The following is a 23,052-nucleotide window of genomic DNA, read 5'->3' on the forward strand; positions in this document are numbered from 1 at the left end:
TTATTTTCTCTTCCTGGTGGGAAATGAGAGTTAAATTTGCCCGACCAGACACCTCCAGCTAGTCTCTCATTGGTTCTCGCTATTCCTGTTCATCTTCCGCAGAAATTGCAAACTGGGCCAAACAGGAGGTTAAAGGCGCTGACTCTCCAAGTGGGGAGAGTGTTAGTAAAGCGTCTGGAATGTTGCACCCGAGTACCAGGGGAGGAAAATTGAGACATATTTGAACACGTCTCCCGTTCACATGGTTGATCATACTTGGGTTCCACATGCATGTTTTAGCTGAAGGAAGAATACCTTAAACCTGGAGAGTTAAGACCCGTGTAATGGGTACCATGCAATATGACTTCAAAGGGTCTTCATTTGCTCACCGAACCTCTCCAATCCTATCACTGCTGCGTTTATGCCCCTGTACACATGCTTGATTCTCTTTCGGAGACATATCAATCCATAGGTTTTAAGATACTTACTAGTCAGGTACATTCTTAGGCGTTTAATATGCGGTGCTGAGTCCATTTCTTTGAGCAAGGAGTAGCTCTTGTCTACTCCATATTTGGCTTAAGGAACTTTATCTGTGCTCATTTCAATCTCTGGTTTTATGCAGCACCCCAACTCACCTTTCCCCTTAAGCAAGCATAAGTTGGTTTTCTAAATTTGAGACCCTGTTCTGTTCTGTAATTCAGTTCCTGTGTAGCCAAGTTTACATTCCGTGTATTACTGATATCTTATGATGTTTCTTTTTCTGTGTGACTTATTTCAGTTAGAATCATCATACCTGAATCCACTCATTGTGCTGCTAAGGGACTAATGACATAGATTTCATTGCTGAGTGATATTGCTTTGTAAGTAAATACCACAACTTCTTTATCCATTTTTCACTTTCTGCGATGTTGAACTTGTACTGTAAACGAGGTTCTTGTAAACAGAGGCGTCCCAAACTTTGGGGTGGCTGTGTCTTTTTGATTTTAATTTCCCTAAGCTATAGGACCATAAGTGGAAGTGACCTAGGTTCTGTTGCTTTGTTTTTTAGATGTTTCAGGAAACACCATACACTTCTCCCGAGTGTCTGTTGGCAATTTACATCCCGCCCATCAGCATAACAAGGCTCCCAGTTCTCCATGGCCTGTCCTGCCTTTCTGGATTTTACACTTTTTTCAGATGGCCCTTTTGACCGGGGGGAAGTGAGACTTCATTGTAGTGCAGATTTCCTTTGCAAGCTTGCTTGGTTGGCCAAAAAGGGCGTATGCGTTTTTTCCTGAATATATTCAGGAAAAAACGCATACGCCCTTTTTGGCCAAGTGCATCATTGTGGACGTTCTGCCTCTTTTCCTATGCTTTCAATGCAATTCCAGTCTACCTCCTGAAATCGGTTTCCTGCAATTCTGCCCTGCTTTCAAGTCCTCTTGGAAGCCTTACCTCAGTCTATTTTTGGACGATAGCTGTCATTTATAACTCTGCAGGTTTGTGAATTACAGTGACCCTTAGCTCCTTTCTTCAACTCACTTTCTTGTGACCTGGCCGCAACACCGCAGGATGACTTCAGGCCCTAATCTGGTTCTGGCCTGGCATGCTGAGCCTTTGGTTAATTCCTCTTCCTGGTGGGAAATGAGAGTTAAATTTGCCCGTCCAGACACCTCCAGCTAGCCTCTCATTGGTTCTCGCTATTCCTGTTCATCTTCCGCAGAAATTGCAAACTGGGCCAAACAGGAGGTTAAAGGGACTGACTCTCCAAGTGGGGAGAGTGTTAGTAAAGCGTCTGGAATGTTGCACCCGAGTACCAGGGTACAAAAACTGAGACATATTTGAACACGTCTCCCGATCACATTGTTGATCATACTCTAGGTTCCACATGCATGTTTTAGCTGAAGGAAGAATACCTTAAACCTGGGTAGTTGAAACCCGTGGAATGGGTACCATGCAATATGACTTCAAAGGGTCTTCATTTGCTCACCGAACCTCTCCAATCCTATCACTGCTGCGTTTATGCCCCTGTACACATGCTTGATTCTCTTTCAGAGACATAGCAATCCATAGGTTTTAAGATACTTACTAGTCAGGTACATTCTTAGGCGTTTAATATGCGGTGTTGAGTCCATTTCGTTGAGCAAGGAGTAGCTCTTGTCTATTCCATATTTGGCTTAAGGAACTTTATCTGTGCTCATTTCAATCTCTGGTTTTATGCAGCACCCCAACTCACCTTTACCCTTAAGCAAGCATAAGTTGGTTTTCTAAATTTGAGACCCTGTTCTGTTCTGTAATTCAGTTCCTGTGTAGCCAAGTTTACATTCCGTGTATTACTGATATCTTATGATGTTTCTTTTTCTGTGTGACTTACTTCAGTTAGAATCATCATACCTGAATCCACTCATTGTGCTGCTAAGGGCCTGATGACACAGATTTCATTGCTGAGTGATATTGCTTTGTAAGTAAATACCACAACTTCTTTATCCATTTTTCACTTTCTGCGATTTTGAACTTGTACTGTAAACGAGGTTCTTGTAAACAGAGCCGTTCCAAACTTTGGGGTGGCTGTGTCTTTTTGATTTTAATTTCCCTAAGCTATAGGACCATAAGTGGAAGTGCCCTAGGTTCTGTTGCTTTGTTTTTTAGATGTTTTAGGAAACACCATACACTTCTCCCGAGTGGTTGTTGGCAATTTACATCCCGCCCATCAGCATAACAAGGCTCCCAGTTCTCCATGGCCTGTCCTGCCTTTCTGGATTTTACACTTTTTTCAGATGGCCCTTTTGACCGGGGGGAAGTGAGACTTCATTGTAGTGCAGATTTCCTTTGCAAGCTTGCTTGGTTGGCCAAAAAGGGCGTATGCGTTTTTTCCTGAATATATTCAGGAAAAAACGCATACGCCCTTTTTGGCCAAGTGCATCATTGTGGACGTTCTGCCTCTTTTCCTATGCTTTCAATGCAATTCCAGTCTACCTCCTGAAATCGGTTTCCTGCAATTCTGCCCCGCTTTCAAGTCCTCTTGGCAGCCTTACTTCAGTCTATTTTTGGACGATAGCTGTCATTTATAACTCTGCAGGTTTGTGAATTACAGTGCCCCTGAGCTCCTTTCTTCAACTCGCTTTCTTGTGACCTGGCCGCAACACCGCAGGATGGCTTCAGGCCCTAATCTGGTTCCGGCACGGCACGCTGAGCCTTTGGTTATTTCCTCTTCCTGGTGGGAAATGAGAGTTAAATTTGCCCGACCAGACACCTCCAGCTAGTCTCTCATTGGTTCTCGCTATTCCTGTTCATCTTCCGCAGAAATTGCAAACTGGGCCAAACAGGAGGTTAAAGGCGCTGACTCTCCAAGTGGGGAGAGTGTTAGTAAAGCGTCTGGAATGTTGCACCCGAGTACCAGGGGATGAAAATTGAGACATATTTGAACACGTCTCCCGTTCACATGGTTGATCATACTTGGGTTCCACATGCATGTTTTAGCTGAAGGAAGAATACCTTAAACCTGGAGAGTTAAGACCCGTGTAATGGGTACCATGCAATATGACTTCAAAGGGTCTTCATTTGCTCACCGAACCTCTCCAATCCTATCACTGCTGCGTTTATGCCCCTGTACACATGCTTGATTCTCTTTCGGAGACATATCAATCCATAGGTTTTAAGATACTTACTAGTCAGGTACATTCTTATTCGTTTAATATGGGGTTTTGAGTCCATTTCGTTGAGCAAGGAGTAGCTCTTGTCTATTCCATATTTGGCTTAAGGAACTTTATCTGTGCTCATTTCAATCTCTGGTTTTATGCAGCACCCCAACTCACCTTTCCCCTTAAGCAACCATAAGTTGGTATTCTAAATTTGAGACCCTGTTCTGTTTTGGAATGCAGTTCCTGTGTAGCCAAGTTTACATTCCGTGTATTAGTGATATCTTATGATGTTTCTTTTTCTGTGTGACTTATTTCAGTTAGAATCATCGTACCTGAATCCACTCATTATGCTGCTACGGGCCTGATGACATAGATTTCATTGCTGAGTGATACTTCATTGTACGTAAGTACCACAAGTTCTTTATCCATTTTTCACTTTCTGTGATATTGAACTTGTACTGAAAACGAGGTTCTTGTAAACAGAGGCGTCCCAAACTTTGGGGTGGCTGTGTCTTTTTGATTTTACTTTCCCTAAGCTATAGGACCATAAGTGAAAGTGCCCTAGGCTCTGTTCCTTTGTTTTATAGATGTTTCAGGAAACACCATACACTTCTCCCGAGTGGTTGTTGGCAATTTACATCCCGCCCATCAGCATAACAAGGCTCCCAGTTCTCCATGGCCTGTCCTGCCTTTCTGGATTTTACACTTTTTTCAGATGGCCCTTTTGACCGGGGGGAAGTGAGACTTCATTGTAGTGCAGATTTCCTTTGCAAGCTTGCTTGGTTGGCCAAAAAGGGCGTATGCGTTTTTTCCTGAATATATTCAGGAAAAAACACATACGCCCTTTTTGGCCAAGTGCATCATTGTGGACGTTCTGCCTCTTTTCCTATGCTTTCAATGCAATTCCAGTCTACCTCCTGAAATCGGTTTCCTGCAATTCTGCCCCGCTTTCAAGTCCTCTTGACAGCCTTACTTCAGTCTATTTTTGGACGATAGCTGTCATTTATAACTCTGCAGGTTTGTGAATTACAGTGCCCCTGAGCTCCTTTCTTCAACTCGCTTTCTTGTGACCTGGCCGCAACACCGCAGGATGGCTTCAGGCCCTAATCTGGTTCCGGCCCGGCATGCTGAGCCTTTTGTTAATTCCTCTTCCTGGTGGGAAATGAGAGTTAAATTTGCCCGTCCAGACACCTCCAGCTAACCTCTCATTGGTTCTCGCTATTCCTGTTCATCTTCTGCAGAAATTGCAAACTGGGCCAAACAGGAGGTTAAAGGGACTGACTCTCCAAGTGGGGAGAGTGTTAGTAAAGCGTCTGGAATGTTGCACCCGAGTACCAGGGGAGGAAAACTGAGACATATTTGAACACGTCTCCCGATCACATGGTTGATCATACTCTAGGTTCCACATGCATGTTTTAGCTGAAGGAAGAATACCTTAAACCTGGGTAGTTGAAACCCGTGGAATGGGTACCATGCAATATGACTTCAAAGGGTCTTCATTTGCTCACCGAACCTCTCCAATCCTATCACTGCTGCGTTTATGCCCCTGTACACATGCTTGATTCTCTTTCGGAGACATAGCAATCCATAGGTTTTAAGATACTTACTAGTCAGGTACATTCTTAGGCGTTTAATATGCGGTGTTGAGTCCATTTCGTTGAGCAAGGAGTAGCTCTTGTCTATTCCATATTTGGCTTAAGGAACTTTATCTGTGCTCATTTCAATCTCTGGTTTTATGCAGCACCCCAACTCACCTTTACCCTTAAGCAAGCATAAGTTGGTTTTCTAAATCTGAGACCCTGTTCTGTTCTGTAATTCAGTTCCTGTGTAGCCAAGTTTACATTCCGTGTATTACTGATATCTTATGATGTTTCTTTTTCTGTGTGACTTATTTCAGTTAGAATCATCATACCTGAATCCACTCATTGTGATGCTAAGGGACTAATGACATAGATTTCATTGCTGAGTGATATTGCTTTGTAAGTAAATACCACAACTTCTTTATCCATTTTTCACTTTCTGCGATGTTGAACTTGTACTGTAAACGAGGTTCTTGTAAACAGAGGCGTCCCAAACTTTGGGGTGGCTGTGTCTTTTTGATTTTAATTTCCCTAAGCTATAGGACCATAAGTGGCAGTGCCCTAGGCTCTGTTGCTTTGTTTTTTAGATGTTTCAGGAAACACCATACACTTCTCCCGAGTGTCTGTTGGCAATTTACATCCCGCCCATCAGCATAACAAGGCTCCCAGTTCTCCATGGCCTGTCCTGCCTTTCTGGATTTTACACTTTTTTCAGATGGCCCTTTTGACCGGGGGGAAGTGAGACTTCATTGTAGTGCAGATTTCCTTTGCAAGCTTGCTTGGTTGGCCAAAAAGGGCGTATGCGTTTTTTCCTGAATATATTCAGGAAAAAACGCATACGCCCTTTTTGGCCAAGTGCATCATTGTGGACGTTCTGCCTCTTTTCCTATGCTTTCAATGCAATTCCAGTCTACCTCCTGAAATCGGTTTCCTGCAATTCTGCCCTGCTTTCAAGTCCTCTTGGAAGCCTTACCTCAGTCTATTTTTGGACGATAGCTGTCATTTATAACTCTGCAGGTTTGTGAATTACAGTGACCCTTAGCTCCTTTCTTCAACTCACTTTCTTGTGACCTGGCCGCAACACCGCAGGATGACTTCAGGCCCTAATCTGGTTCTGGCCTGGCATGCTGAGCCTTTGGTTAATTCCTCTTCCTGGTGGGAAATGAGAGTTAAATTTGCCCGTCCAGACACCTCCAGCTAGCCTCTCATTGGTTCTCGCTATTCCTGTTCATCTTCCGCAGAAATTGCAAACTGGGCCAAACAGGAGGTTAAAGGGACTGACTCTCCAAGTGGGGAGAGTGTTAGTAAAGCGTCTGGAATGTTGCACCCGAGTAACAGGGTACAAAAACTGAGACATATTTGAACACGTCTCCCGATCACATTGTTGATCATACTCTAGGTTCCACATGCATGTTTTAGCTGAAGGAAGAATACCTTAAACCTGGGTAGTTGAAACCCGTGGAATGGGTACCATGCAATATGACTTCAAAGGGTCTTCATTTGCTCACCGAACCTCTCCAATCCTATCACTGCTGCGTTTATGCCCCTGTACACATGCTTGATTCTCTTTCGGAGACATAGCAATCCATAGGTTTTAAGATACTTACTAGTCAGGTACATTCTTAGGCGTTTAATATGCGGTGTTGAGTCCATTTCGTTGAGCAAGGAGTAGCTCTTGTCTATTCCATATTTGGCTTAAGGAACTTTATCTGTGCTCATTTCAATCTCTGGTTTTATGCAGCACCCCAACTCACCTTTACCCTTAAGCAAGCATAAGTTGGTTTTCTAAATTTGAGACCCTGTTCTGTTCTGTAATTCAGTTCCTGTGTAGCCAAGTTTACATTCCGTGTATTACTGATATCTTATGATGTTTCTTTTTCTGTGTGACTTACTTCAGTTAGAATCATCATACCTGAATCCACTCATTGTGCTGCTAAGGGCCTGATGACACAGATTTCATTGCTGAGTGATATTGCTTTGTAAGTAAATACCACAACTTCTTTATCCATTTTTCACTTTCTGCGATTTTGAACTTGTACTGTAAACGAGGTTCTTGTAAACAGAGCCGTTCCAAACTTTGGGGTGGCTGTGTCTTTTTGATTTTAATTTCCCTAAGCTATAGGACCATAAGTGGAAGTGCCCTAGGTTCTGTTGCTTTGTTTTTTAGATGTTTCAGGAAACACCATACACTTCTCCCGAGTGGTTGTTGGCAATTTACATCCCGCCCATCAGCATAACAAGGCTCCCAGTTCTCCATGGCCTGTCCTGCCTTTCTGGATTTTACATTTTTTTCAGATGGCCCTTTTGACCGGGGGGAAGTGAGACTTCATTGTAGTGCAGATTTCCTTTGCAAGCTTGCTTGGTTGGCCAAAAAGGGCGTATGCGTTTTTTCCTGAATATATTCAGGAAAAAACGCATACTCCCTTTTTGGCCAAGTGCATCATTGTGGACGTTCTGCCTCTTTTCCTATGCTTTCAATGCAATTCCAGTCTACCTCCTGAAATCGGTTTCCTGCAATTCTGCTCCGCTTTCAAGTCCTCTTGGCAGCCTTACTTCAGTCTATTTTTGGACGATAGCTGTCATTTATAACTCTGCAGGTTTGTGAATTACAGTGCCCCTGAGCTCCTTTCTTCAACTTGCTTACTTGTGACCTGGCTGCAACACCGCAGGATGGCTTCAGGCCCTAATCTGGTTCCGGCACGGCACGCTGAGCCTTTGGTTATTTCCTCTTCCTGGTGGGAAATGAGAGTTAAATTTGCCCGTCCAGACACCTCCAGCTAGCCTCTCATTGGTTCTCGCTATTCCTGTTCGTCTTCCGCAGAAATTGCAAACTGGGCCAAACAGGAGGTTAAAGGCACTGACTCTCCAAGTGGGGAGAGTGTTAGTAAAGCGTCTGGAATGTTGCACCCGAGTACCAGGGGAGGAAAACTGAGACATATTTGAACACGTCTCCCGTTCACATGGTTGATCATACTTGGGTTCCACATGCATGTTTTAGCTGAAGGAAGAATACCTTAAACCTGGAGAGTTGAGACCCGTGTAATGGGTACCATGCAATATGACTTCAAAGGGTCTTCATTTGCTCACCGAACCTCTCCAATCCTATCACTGCTGCGTTTATGCCCCTGTACACATGCTTGATTCTCTTTCGGAGACATAGCAATCCATAGGTTTTAAGATACTTACTAGTCAGGTACATTCTTAGGCGTTTAATATGCGGTGTTGAGTCCATTTCGTTGAGCAAGGAGTAGCTCTTGTCTATTCCATATTTGACTTAAGGAACTTTATCTGTGCTCATTTCAATCTCTGGTTTTATGCAGCACCCCAACTCACCTTTACCCTTAAGCAAGCATAAGTTGGTTTTCTAAATTTGAGACCCTGTTCTGTTCTGTAATTCAGTTCCTGTGTAGCCAAGTTTACATTCCGTGTATTACTGATATCTTATGATGTTTCTTTTTCTGTGTGACTTATTTCAGTTAGAATCATCATACCTGAATCCACTCATTGTGATGCTATGGGACTGATGACATAGATTTCATTGCTGAGTGATATTGCTTTGTAAGTAAATACCACAACTTCTTTATCCATTTTTCACTTTCTGCGATGTTGAGCTTGTACTGTAAATGAGGTTTTTGTAAACAGAGGCGTCCCAAACTTTGGGGTGGCTGTGTCTTTTTGATTTTAATTTCCCTAAGCTATAGGACCATAAGTGGCAGTGCCCTAGGCTCTGTTGCTTTGTTTCTTAGATGTTTCAGGAAACACCATACACTTCTCCCGAGTGTCTGTTGGCAATTTACATCCCGCCCTTCAGCATAACAAGGCTCCCAGTTCTCCATGGCCTGTCCTGCCTTTCTGGATTTTACACTTTTTTCAGATGGCCCTTTTGACCGGGGGGAAGTGAGACGTCATTGTAGTGCAGATTTCCTTTGCAAGCTTGCTTGGTTGGCCAAAAAGGGCGTATGCGTTTTTTCCTGAATATATTCAGGAAAAAACGCATACGCCCTTTTTGGCCAAGTACATCATTGTGGACGTTCTGCCTCTTTTCCTATGCTTTCAATGCAATTCCAATCTACCTCCTGAAATCGGTTTCCTGCAATTCTGCCCCGCTTTCAAGTCCTCTTGGCAGCCTTACTTCAGTCTATTTTTGGACGATAGCTGTCATTTATAACTCTGCAGGTTTGTGAATTACAGTGCCCCTGAGCTCCTTTCTTCAACTTGCTTTCTTGTGACCTGGCCGCAACACCGCAGGATGGCTTCAGGCCCTAATCTGGTTCCGGCACAGCACGCTGAGCCTTTGGTTATTTCCTCTTCCTGGTGGGAAATGAGAGTTAAATTTGCCCGTCCAGACACCTCCAGCTAGCCTCTCATTGGTTCTCGCTATTCCTGTTCATCTTCCGCAGAAATTGCAAACTGGGCCAAACAGGAGGTTAAAGCACTGACTCTCCAAGTGGGGAGAGTGTTAGTAAAGCGTCTGGAATGTTGCACCCGAGTACCAGGGGAGGAAAACTGAGACATATTTGAACACGTCTCCCGTTCACATGGTTGATCATACTTGGGTTCCACATGCATGTTTTAGCTGAAGGAAGAATACCTTAAACCTGGAGAGTTGAGACCCGTGGAATGGGTACCATGCAATATGACTTCAAAGGGTCTTCATTTGCTCACCGAACCTCTCCAATCCTATCACTGCTGCGTTTATGCCCCTGTACACATGCTTGATTCTCTTTCGGAGACATAGCAATCCATAGGTTTTACGGTACTTACTAGTCAGGTACATTCTTAGGCGTTTAATATGCGGTGTTGAGTCCATTTCGTTGAGCAAGGAGTAGCTCTTGTCTATTCCATATTTGACTTAAGGAACTTTATCTGTGCTCATTTCAATCTCTGGTTTTATGCAGCACCCCAACTCACCTTTACCCTTAAGCAAGCATAAGTTGGTTTTCTAAATTTGAGACCCTGTTCTGTTCTGTAATTCAGTTCCTGTGTAGCCAAGTTTACATTCCGTGTATTACTGATATCTTATGATGTTTCTTTTTCTGTGTGACTTACTTCAGTTAGAATCATCATACCTGAATCCACTCATTGTGCTGCTAAGGGCGTGATGACACAGATTTCATTGCTGAGTGATATTGCTTTGTAAGTAAATACCACAACTTCTTTATCCATTTTTCACTTTCTGCGATGTTGAACTTGTACTGTAAACGAGGTTCTTGTAAACAGAGCCGTTCTAAACTTTGGGGTGGCTGTGTCTTTTTGATTTTAATTTCCCTAAGCTATAGGACCATAAGTGGAAGTGCCCTAGGTTCTGTTGCTTTGTTTTTTAGATGTTTCAGGAAACACCATACACTTCTCCCGAGTGGTTGTTGGCAATTTACATCCCGCCCATCAGCATAACAAGGCTCCCAGTTCTCCATGGCCTGTCCTGCCTTTCTGGGTTTTACATTTTTTTCAGATGGCCCTTTTGACCGGGGGGAAGTGAGACTTCATTGTAGTGCAGATTTCCTTTGCAAGCTTGCTTGGTTGGCCAAAAAGGGCGTATGCGTTTTTTCCTGAATATATTCAGGAAAAAATGCATACGCCCTTTTTGGCCAAGTGCATCATTGTGGACGTTCTGCCTCTTTTCCTATGCTTTCAATGCAATTCCAGTCTACCTCCTGAAATCGGTTTCCTGCAATTCTGCCCCACTTTCAAGTTCTCTTGGCAGCCTTACTTCAGTCTATTTTTGGACGATAGCTGTCATTTATAACTCTGCAGGTTTGTGAATTACAGTGACCCTGAGCTCCTTTCTTCAACTCGCTTTCTTGTGACCTGGCCGCAACACCGCAGGATGGCTTCAGGCCCTAATCTGGTTCCGGCCCGGCATGCTGAGCCTTTGGTTAATTCCTCTTCCTGGTGGGAAATGAGAGTTAAATTTGCCCGTCCAGACACCTCCAGCTAGCCTCTCATTGGTTCTCGCTATTCCTGTTCATTTTCCGCAGAAATTGCAAACTGGGCCAAACAGGAGGTTAAAGGGACTGACTCTCCAAGTGGGGAGAGTGTTAGTAAAGCGTCTGGAATGTTGCACCCGAGTACCAGGGGAGGAAAACTGAGACATATTTGAACACGTCTCCCGATCACATGGTTGATCATACTCTAGGTTCCACATGCATGTTTTAGCTGAAGGAAGAATACCTTAAACCTGGGTAGTTGAAACCCGTGGAATGGGTACCATGCAATATGACTTCAAAGGGTCTTCATTTGCTCACCGAACCTCTCCAATCCTATCACTGCTGCGTTTATGCCCCTGTACACATGCTTGATTCTCTTTCGGAGACATAGCAATCCATAGGTTTTAAGATTCTTACAAGTCAGGTACATTCTTAGGCGTTTAATATGCGGTGTTGAGTCCATTTCGTTGAGCAAGGAGTAGCTCTTGTCTATTCCATATTTGGCTTAAGGAACTTTATCTGTGCTCATTTCAATCTCTGGTTTTATGCAGCACCCCAACTCACCTTTACCCTTAAGCAAGCATAAGTTGTTTTTCTAAATTTGAGACCCTGTTCTGTTCTGTAATTCAGTTCCTGTGTAGCCAAGTTTCCATTCCGTGTATTACTGATATCTTATGATGTTTCTTTTTCTGTGTGACTTATTTCAGTTAGAATCATCATACCTGAATCCACTCATTGTGATGCTAAGGGATTGATGACATAGATTTCATTGCTGAGTGATATTGCTTTGTAAGTAAATACCACAACTTCTTTATCCATTTTTCACTTTCTGCGATGTTGAACTTGTACTGTAAATGAGGTTCTTGTAAACAGAGGCGTCCCAAACTTTGTGGTGGCTGTGTCTTTTTGATTTTAATTTCCCTAAGCTATAGGACCATAAGTGGCAGTGCCCTAGGCTCTGTTGCTTTGTTTTTTAGATGTTTCAGGAAACACCATACACTTCTCCCGAGTGTCTGTTGGCAATTTACATCCCGCCCATCAGCATAACAAGGCTCCCAGTTCTCCATGGCCTGTCCTGCCTTTCTGGATTTTACACTTTTTTCAGATGGCCCTTTTGACCGGGGGGAAGTGAGACTTCATTGTAGTGCAGATTTCCTTTGCAAGCTTGCTTGGTTGGCCAAAAAGGGCGTATGCGTTTTTTCCTGAATATATTCAGGAAAAAACGCATACGCCCTTTTTGGCCAAGTGCATCATTGTGGACGTTCTGCCTCTTTTCCTATGCTTTCAATGCAATTCCAGTCTACCTCCTGAAATCGGTTTCCCGCAATTCTGCCCCGCTTTCAAGTCCTCTTGGCAGCCTTACTTCAGTCTATTTTTGGACGATAGCTGTCATTTATAACTCTGCAGGTTTGTGAATTACAGTGCCCCTGAGCTCCTTTCTTCAACTTGCTTTCTTGTGACCTGGCCGCAACACCGCAGGATGGCTTCAGGCCCTAATCTGGTTCCGGCATGGCACGCTGAGCCTTTGATTATTTCCTCTTCCTGGTGGGAAATGAGAGTTAAATTTGCCCGTCCAGACACCTCCAGCTAGCCTCTCATTAGTTCTCGCTATTCCTGTTCATCTTCCGCAGAAATTGAAAACTGGGCCAAACAGGAGGTTAAAGGCGCTGACTCTCCAAGTGGGGAGAGTGTTAGTAAAGCGTCTGGAATGTTGCACCCGAGTACCAGGGGAGGAAAACTGAGACATATTTGAACACGTCTCCCGTTCACATGGTTGATCATTCTTGGGTTCCACATGCATGTTTTAGCTGAAGGAAGAATACCTTAAACCTGGAGAGTTAAGACCCGTGTAATGGGTACCATGCAATATGACTTCAAAGGGTCTTCATTTGCTCACCGAACCTCTCCAATCCTATCACTGCTGCGTTTATGCCCCTGTACACATGCTTGATTCTCTTTCGGAGACATAGCGATCCATAGGTTTTACGATACTTACAAGTCAGGTACATTCTTAGGCGTTTAATATGCGGTGTTGAGTCCATTTCGTTGAGCAAGGAGTAGCTCTTGTCTATTCCATATTTGACTTAAGGAACTTTATCTGTGCTCATTTCAATCTCTGGTTTTATGCAGCACCCCAACTCACCTTTACCCTTAAGCAAGCATAAGTTGGTTTTCTAAATTTGAGACCCTGTTCTGTTCTGTAATTCAGTTCCTGTGTAGCCAAGTTTACATTCCGTGTATTACTGATATCTTATGATGTTTCTTTTTCTGTGTGACTTATTTCAGTTAGAATCATCATACCTGAATCCACTCATTGTGATGCTATGGGACTGATGACATAGATTTCATTGCTGAGTGATATTGCTTTGTAACTAAATACCACAACTTCTTTATCCATTTTTCACTTTCTGCAATGTTGAGCTTGTACTGTAAATGAGGTTCTTGTAAACAGAGGCGTCCCAAACTTTGGGGTGGCTGTGTCTTTTTGATTTTAATTTCCCTAAGCTATAGGACCATAAGTGGCAGTGCCCTAGGCTCTGTTGCTTTGTTTTTTAGATGTTTCAGGAAACACCATACACTTCTCCCGAGTGTCTGTTGGCAATTTACATCCCGCCCATCAGCATAACAAGGCTCCCAGTTCTCCATGGCCTGTCCTGCCTTTCTGGATTTTACACTTTTTTCAGATGGCCCTTTTGACCGGGGGGAAGTGAGACTTCATTGTAGTGCATATTTCCTTTGCAAGCTTGCTTGGTTGGCCAAAAAGGGCGTATGCGTTTTTTCCTGAATATATTCAGGAAAAAATGCATACGCCCTTTTTGGCCAAGTACATCATTGTGGACGTTCTGCCTCTTTTCCTATGCTTTCAATGCAATTCCAATCTACCTCCTGAAATCGGTTTCCTGCAATTCTGCCCTGCTTTCAAGTCCTCTTGGCAGCCTTACTTCAGTCTATTTTTGGACGATAGCTGTCATTTATAACTCTGCAGGTTTGTGAATTACAGTGCCCCTGAGCTCCTTTCTTCAACTTGCTTTCTTGTGACATGGCCGCAACACCGCAGGATGGCTTCAGGCCCTAATCTGGTTCCGGCACGGCACGCTGAGCCTTTGGTTATTTCCTCTTCCTGGTGGGAAATGAGAGTTAAATTTGCCCGTCCAGACACCTCCAGCTAGCCTCTCATTGGTTCTCGCTATTCCTGTTCATCTTCCGCAGAAATTGCAAACTGGGCCAAACAGGAGGTTAAAGCACTGAATCTCCAAGTGGGGAGAGTGTTAGTAAAGCGTCTGGAATGTTGCACCCGAGTACCAGGGGAGGAAAACTGAGACATATTTGAACACGTCTCCCGTTCACATGGTTGATCATACTTGGGTTCCACATGCATGTTTTAGCTGAAGGAAGAATACCTTAAACCTGGAGAGTTGAGACCCGTGTAATGGGTACCATGCAATATGACTTCAAAGGGTCTTCATTTGCTCACCGAACCTCTCCAATCCTATCACTGCTGCGTTTATGCCCCTGTACACATGCTTGATTCTCTTTTGGAGACATAGCAATCCATAGGTTTTACGATACTTACTAGTCAGGTACATTCTTAGGCGTTTAATATGCGGTGTTGAGTCCATTTCGTTGAGCAAGGAGTAGCTCTTGTCTATTCCATATTAGACTTAAGGAACTTTATCTGTGTTCATTTCAATCTCTGGTTTTATGCAGCACCCCAACTCACCTTTACCCTTAAGCAAGCATAAGTTGGTTTTGTAAATTTGAGACCCTGTTCTGTTCTGTAATTCAGTTCCTGTGTAGCCAAGTTTACATTCCGTGTATTACTGATATCTTATGATGTTTCTTTTTCTGTGTGACTTACTTCAGTTAGAATCATCATACCTGAATCCACTCATTGTGCTGCTAAGGGCCTGATGACACAGATTTCATTGCTGAGTGATATTGCTTTGTAAGTAAATACCACAACTTCTTTATCCATTTTTCACTTTCTGCGATGTTGAACTTGTACTGTAAACGAGGTTCTTGTAAACAGAGCCGTTCCAAACTTTGGGGTGGCTGTGTCTTTTTGATTTTAATTTCCCTAAGCTATAGGACCATAGGTGGAAGTGCCCTAGGCTCTGTTGCTTTGTTTTCTAGATGTTTCAGGAAACACCATACACTTCTCCCGAGTGTCTGTTGGCAATTTACATCCCGCCCATCAGCATAACAAGGCTCCCAGTTCTCCATGGCCTGTCCTGCCTTTCTGGATTTTACACTTTTTTCAGATGGCCCTTTTGACCGGGGGGAAGTGAGACTTCATTGTAGTGCAGATTTCCTTTGCAAGCTTGCTTGGTTGGCCAAAAAGGGCGTATGCGTTTTTTCCTGAATATATTCAGGAAAAAACGCATACGCCCTTTTTGGCCAAGTGCATCATTGTGGACGTTCTGCCTCTTTTCCTATGCTTTCAATGCAATTCCAGTCTACCTCCTGAAATCGGTTTCCTGCAATTCTGCCCCGCTTTCAAGTCCTCTTGGCAGCCTTACTTCAGTCTATTTTTGGACGATAGCTGTCATTTATAACTCTGCAGGTTTGTGAATTACAGTGCCCCTGAGCTCCTTTCTTCAACTTGCTTTCTTGTGACCTGGCCGCAACACCGCAGGATGGCTTCAGGCCCTAATCTGGTTCCGGCACGGCACGCTGAGCCTTTGGTTATTTCCTCTTCCTGGTGGGAAATGAGAGTTAAATTTGCCCGTCCAGACACCTCCAGCTAGTCTCTCATTGGTTCTCGCTATTCCTGTTCATCTTCCGCAGAAATTGCAAACTGGGCCAAACAGGAGGTTAAAGGCGCTGACTCTCCAAGTGGGGAGAGTGTTAGTAAAGCGTCTGGAATGTTGCACCCGAGTACCAGGGGAGGAAAACTGAGACATATTTGAACACGTCTCCCGTTCACATGGTTGATCATTCTTGGGTTCCACATGCATGTTTTACTGAAGGAAGAATACCTTAAACCTGGAGAGTTAAGACCCGTGTAATGGGTACCATGCAATATGACTTCAAAGGGTCTTCATTTGCTCACCGAACCTCTCCAATCCTATCACTGCTGCGTTTATGCCCCTGTACACATGCTTGATTCTCTTTCGGAGACATAGCAATCCATAGGTTTTAAGATACTTACAAGTCAGGTACATTCTTAGGCGTTTAATATGCGGTGTTGAGTCCATTTCGTTGAGCAAGGAGTAGCTCTTGTCTATTCCATATTTGGCTTAAGGAACTTTATCTGTGCTCATTTCAGTCTCTGGTTTTATGCAGCACCGCAACTCACCTTTACCCTTAAGCAAGCATAAGTTGTTTTTCTAAATTTGAGACCCTGTTCTGTTCTGTAATTCAGTTCCTGTGTAGCCAAGTTTCCATTCCGTGTATTACTGATATCTTATGATGTTTCTTTTTCTGTGTGACTTATTTCAGTTAGAATCATCATACCTGAATCCACTCATTGTGCTGCTAAGGGCCTGATGACATAGATTTCATTGCTGAGTGATATTGCTTTGTAAGTGAATACCACAACTTCTTTATCCATTTTTCACTTTCTGCGATGTTGAACTTGTACTGTAAACGAGGTTCTTGTAAACAGAGCCGTTCCAAACTTTGGGGTGGCTGTGTCTTTTTGATTTTAATTTCCCTAAGCTATAGGACCATAAGTGGCAGTGCCCTAGGCTCTGTTGCTTTGTTTTTTAGATGTTTCAGGAAACACCATACACTTCTCCCAAGTGTCTGTTGGCAATTTACATCCCGCCCATCAGCATAACAAGGCTCCCAGTTCTCCATGGCCTGTCCTGCCTTTCTGGATTTTACATTTTTTCAGATGGCCCTTTTGACCAGGGGGAAGTGAGACTTCATTGTAGTGCAGATTTCCTTTGCAAGCTTGCTTGGTTGGCCAAAAAGGGCGTATGCGTTTTTTCCTGAATATATTCAGGAAAAAACGCATACGCCCTTTTTGGCCAAGTGCATCATTGTGGACGTTCTGCCTCTTTTCCTATGCTTTCAATGCAATTCCAGTCTACCTCCTGAAATCGGTTTCCTGCAATTCTTCCCCGCTTTCAAGTCCTCTTGGCAGCCTTACTTCAGTCTATTTTTGGACGATAGCTGTCATTTATAACTCTGCAGGTTTGTGAATTACAGTGCCCCTGAGCTCCTTTCTTCAACTCGCTTTCTTTTGAGCTGGCCGCAACACCGCAGGATGGCTTCAGGCCCTAATCTGGTTCCGGTACGGCACGCTGAGCCTTTGGTTATTTCCTCTTCCTGGTGGGAAATGAGAGTTAAATTTGCCCGTCCAGAAACCTCCAGCTAGCCTCTCATTGGTTCTCGCTATTCCTGTTCATCTTCCGCAGAAATTGCAAACTGGGCCAAACAGGAGGTTAAAGCACTGACTCTCCAAGTGGGGAGAGTGTTAGTAAAGCGTCTGGAATGTTGCACCTGAGTACCAGGGGAGGAAAACTGAGACATATTTGAACACGTCTCCCGATCACATGGTTGATCATACTCTAGGTTCCACATGCATGTTTTAGCTGAAGGAAGAATACCTTAAACCTGGGTAGTTGAAACCCGTGGAATGGGTACCATGCAATATGACTTCAAAGGGTCTTCATTTGCTCACCGAACCTCTCCAATCCTATCACTGCTGCGTTTATGCCCCTGTACACATGCTTGATTCTCTTTCGGAGACATAGCAATCCATAGGTTTTAAGATACTTACAAGTCAGGTACATTCTTAGGCGTTTAATATGCGGTGTTGAGTCCATTTCGTTGAGCAAGGAGTAGCTCTTGTCTATTCCATATTTGGCTTAAGGAACTTTATCTGTGCTCATTTCAATCTCTGGTTTTATGCAGCACCCCAACTCACCTTTACCCTTAAGCAAGCATAAGTTGTTTTTCTAAATTTGAGACCCTGTTCTGTTCTGTAATTCAGTTCCTGTGTAGCCAAGTTTCCATTCCGTGTATTACTGATATCTTATGATGTTTCTTTTTCTGTGTGACTTATTTCAGTTAGAATCATCATACCTGAATCCACTCATTGTGCTGCTAAGGGCCTGATGACATAGATTTCATTGCTGAGTGATATTGCTTTGTAAGTGAATACCACAACTTCTTTATCCATTTTTCACTTTCTGCGATGTTGAACTTGTACTGTAAACGAGGTTCTTGTAAACAGAGCCGTTCCAAACTTTGGGGTGGCTGTGTCTTTTTGATTTTAATTTCCCTAAGCTATAGGACCATAAGTGGAAGTGCCCTAGGCTCTGTTGCTTTGTTTTTTAGATGTTTCAGGAAACACCATACACTTCTCCCGAGTGGTTGTTGGCAATTTACATCCCGCCCATCAGCATAACAAGGCTCCCAGTTCTCCATGGCCTGTCCTGCCTTTCTGGATTTTACACTTTTTTCAGATGGCCCTTTTGACCGGGGGGAAGTGAGACTTCATTGTAGTGCAGATTTCCTTTGCAAGCTTGCTTGGTTGGCCAAAAAGGGCGTATGCGTTTTTTCCTGAATATATTCAGGAAAAAACGCATACACCCTTTTTGGCCAAGTGCATCATTGTGGACGTTCTGCCTCTTTTCCTATGCTTTCAATGCAATTCCAGTCTACCTCCTGAAATCGATTTCCCGCAATTCTGCCCCGCTTTCAAGTCCTCTTGGCAGCCTTACTTCAGTCTATTTTTGGACGATAGCTGTCATTTATAACTCTGCAGGTTTGTGAATTACAGTGCCCCTGAGCTCCTTTCTTCAACTCGCTTTCTTGTGACCTGGCCGCAACACCGCAGGATGGTTTCAGGCCCTAATCTGGTTCCGGCCCGGCATGCTGATCCTTTGGTTAATTCCTCTTCCTGGTGGGAAATGAGAGTTAAATTTGCCCGTCCAGACACCTCCAGCTAGCCTCTCATTGGTTCTCGCTATTCCTGTTCATCTTCCGCAGAAATTGCAAACTGGGCCAAACAGGAGGTTAAAGGGACTGACTCTCCAAGTGGGGAGAGTGTTAGTAAAGCGTCTGGAATGTTGTACCCGAGTACCAGGGGAGGAAAACTGAGACATATTTGAACACGTCTCCCGATCACATGGTTGATCATACTCTAGGTTCCACATGCATGTTTTAGCTGAAGGAAGAATACCTTAAACCTGGGTAGTTGAAACCCGTGGAATGGGTACCATGCAATATGATTTCAAAGGGTCTTCATTTGCTCACCGAACCTCTCCAATCCTATCACTGCTGCGTTTATGCCCCTGTACACATGCTTGATTCTCTTTCGGAGACATAGCAATCCATAGGTTTTAAGATACTTACAAGTCAGGTACATTCTTAGGCGTTTAATATGCGGTGTTGAGTCCATTTCGTTGAGCAAGGAGTAGCTCTTGTCTATTCCATATTTGGCTTAAGGAACTTTATCTGTGCTCATTTCAGTCTCTGGTTTTATGCAGCACCCCAACTCACCTTTACCCTTAAGCAAGCATAAGTTGTTTTTCTAAATTTGAGACCCTGTTCTGTTCTGTAATTCAGTTCCTGTGTAGCCAAGTTTCCATTCCGTGTATTACTGATATCTTATGATGTTTCTTTTTCTGTGTGACTTACTTCAGTTAGAATCATCATACCTGAATCCACTCATTGTGCTGCTAAGGGCCTGATGACACAGATTTCATTGCTGAGTGATATTGCTTTGTAAGTGAATACCACAACTTCTTTATCCATTTTTCACTTTCTGCGATGTTGAACTTGTACTGTAAACGAGGTTCTTGTAAACAGAGCCGTTCTAAACTTTGGGGTGGCTGTGTCTTTTTGATTTTAATTTCCCTAAGCTATAGGACCATAAGTGGCAGTGCCCTAGGCTCTGTTGCTTTGTTTTTTAGATGTTTCAGGAAACACCATACACTTCTCCCAAGTGTCTGTTGGCAATTTACATCCCGCCCATCAGCATAACAAGGCTCCCAGTTCTCCATGGCCTGTCCTGCCTTTCTGGATTTTACATTTTTTTCAGATGGCCCTTTTGACCGGGGGGAAGTGAGACTTCATTGTAGTGCAGATTTCCTTTGCAAGCTTGCTTGGTTGGCCAAAAAGGGCGTATGCGTTTTTTCCTGAATATATTCAGGAAAAAACGCATACGCCCTTTTTGTCCAAGTGCATCATTGTGGACGTTCTGCCTCTTTTCCTATGCTTTCAATGCAATTCCAGTCTACCTCCTGAAATCGGTTTCCTGCAATTCTGTCCCGCTTTCAAGTCCTCTTGGCAGCCTTACTTCAGTCTATTTTTGGACGATAGCTGTCATTTATAACTCTGCAGGTTTGTGAATTACAGTGCCCCTGAGCTCCTTTCTTCAACTTGCTTTCTTGTGACCTGGCCGCAACACCGCAGGATGGCTTCAGGCCCTAATCTGGTTCCGGCACGGCACGCTGAGCCTTTGGTTATTTCCTCTTCCTGGTGGGAAATGAGAGTTAAATTTGCCCGTCCAGACACCTCCAGCTAGCCTCTCATTGGTTCTCGCTATTCCTGTTCATCTTCTGCAGAAATTGCAAACTGGGCCAAACAGGAGGTTAAAGCACTGAATCTCCAAGTGGGGAGAGTGTTAGTAAAGCGTCTGGAATGTTGCACCCGAGTACCAGGGGAGGAAAACTGAGACATATTTGAACACGTCTCCCGTTCACATGGTTGATCATACTTGGGTTCCACATGCATGTTTTAGCTGAAGGAAGAATACCTTAAACCTGGAGAGTTGAGACCCGTGTAATGGGTACCATGCAATATGACTTCAAAGGGTCTTCATTTGCTCACCGAACCTCTCCAATCCTATCACTGCTGCGTTTATGCCCCTGTACACATGCTTGATTCTCTTTTGGAGACATAGCAATCCATAGGTTTTACGATACTTACTAGTCAGGTACATTCTTAGGCGTTTAATATGCGGTGTTGAGTCCATTTCGTTGAGCAAGGAGTAGCTCTTGTCTATTCCATATTAGACTTAAGGAACTTTATCTGTGCTCATTTCAATCTCTGGTTTTATGCAGCACCCCAACTCACCTTTACCCTTAAGCAAGCATAAGTTGGTTTTCTAAATTTGAGACCCTGTTCTGTTCTGTAATTCAGTTCCTGTGTAGCCAAGTTTCCATTCCGTGTATTACTGATATCTTATGATGTTTCTTTTTCTGTGTGACTTATTTCAGTTAGAATCATCATACCTGAATCCACTCATTGTGCTGCTAAGGGCCTGATGACATAGATTTCATTGCTGAGTGATATTGCTTTGTAAGTGAATACCACAACTTCTTTATCCATTTTTCACTTTCTGCGATGTTGAACTTGTACTGTAAACGAGGTTCTTGTAAACAGAGCCGTTCCAAACTTTGGGGTGGCTGTGTCTTTTTGATTTTAATTTCCCTAAGCTATAGGACCATAGGTGGAAGTGCCCTAGGCTCTGTTGCTTTGTTTTCTAGATGTTTCAGGAAACACCATACACTTCTCCCGAGTGTCTGTTGGCAATTTACATCCCGCCCATCAGCATAACAAGGCTCCCAGTTCTCCATGGCCTGTCCTGCCTTTCTGGATTTTACACTTTTTTCAGATGGCCCTTTTGACCGGGGGGAAGTGAGACTTCATTGTAGTGCAGATTTCCTTTGCAAGCTTGCTTGGTTGGCCAAAAAGGGCGTATGCGTTTTTTCCTGAATATATTCAGGAAAAAACGCATACGCCCTTTTTGGCCAAGTGCATCATTGTGGACGTTCTGCCTCTTTTCCTATGCTTTCAATGCAATTCCAGTCTACCTCCTGAAATCGGTTTCCTGCAATTCTGCCCCGCTTTCAAGTCCTCTTGGCAGCCTTACTTCAGTCTATTTTTGGACGATAGCTGTCATTTATAACTCTGCAGGTTTGTGAATTACAGTGCCCCTGAGCTCCTTTCTTCAACTTGCTTTCTTGTGACCTGGCCGCAACACCGCAGGATGGCTTCAGGCCCTAATCTGGTTCCGGCACGGCACGCTGAGCCTTTGGTTATTTCCTCTTCCTGGTGGGAAATGAGAGTTAAATTTGCCCGTCCAGACACCTCCAGCTAGTCTCTCATTGGTTCTCGCTATTCCTGTTCATCTTCCGCAGAAATTGCAAACTGGGCCAAACAGGAGGTTAAAGGCGCTGACTCTCCAAGTGGGGAGAGTGTTAGTAAAGCGTCTGGAATGTTGCACCCGAGTACCAGGGGAGGAAAACTGAGACATATTTGAACACGTCTCCCGTTCACATGGTTGATCATTCTTGGGTTCCACATGCATGTTTTACTGAAGGAAGAATACCTTAAACCTGGAGAGTTAAGACCCGTGTAATGGGTACCATGCAATATGACTTCAAAGGGTCTTCATTTGCTCACCGAACCTCTCCAATCCTATCACTGCTGCGTTTATGCCCCTGTACACATGCTTGATTCTCTTTCGGAGACATAGCAATCCATAGGTTTTAAGATACTTACAAGTCAGGTACATTCTTAGGCGTTTAATATGCGGTGTTGAGTCCATTTCGTTGAGCAAGGAGTAGCTCTTGTCTATTCCATATTTGGCTTAAGGAACTTTATCTGTGCTCATTTCAGTCTCTGGTTTTATGCAGCACCGCAACTCACCTTTACCCTTAAGCAAGCATAAGTTGTTTTTCTAAATTTGAGACCCTGTTCTGTTCTGTAATTCAGTTCCTGTGTAGCCAAGTTTCCATTCCGTGTATTACTGATATCTTATGATGTTTCTTTTTCTGTGTGACTTATTTCAGTTAGAATCATCATACCTGAATCCACTCATTGTGCTGCTAAGGGCCTGATGACATAGATTTCATTGCTGAGTGATATTGCTTTGTAAGTGAATACCACAACTTCTTTATCCATTTTTCACTTTCTGCGATGTTGAACTTGTACTGTAAACGAGGTTCTTGTAAACAGAGCCGTTCCAAACTTTGGGGTGGC

The sequence above is a fragment of the Stenella coeruleoalba genome (genome assembly GCF_951394435.1).
Source record: "Stenella coeruleoalba genome assembly, chromosome: 6".
NCBI lineage: Eukaryota > Metazoa > Chordata > Mammalia > Artiodactyla > Delphinidae > Stenella > Stenella coeruleoalba.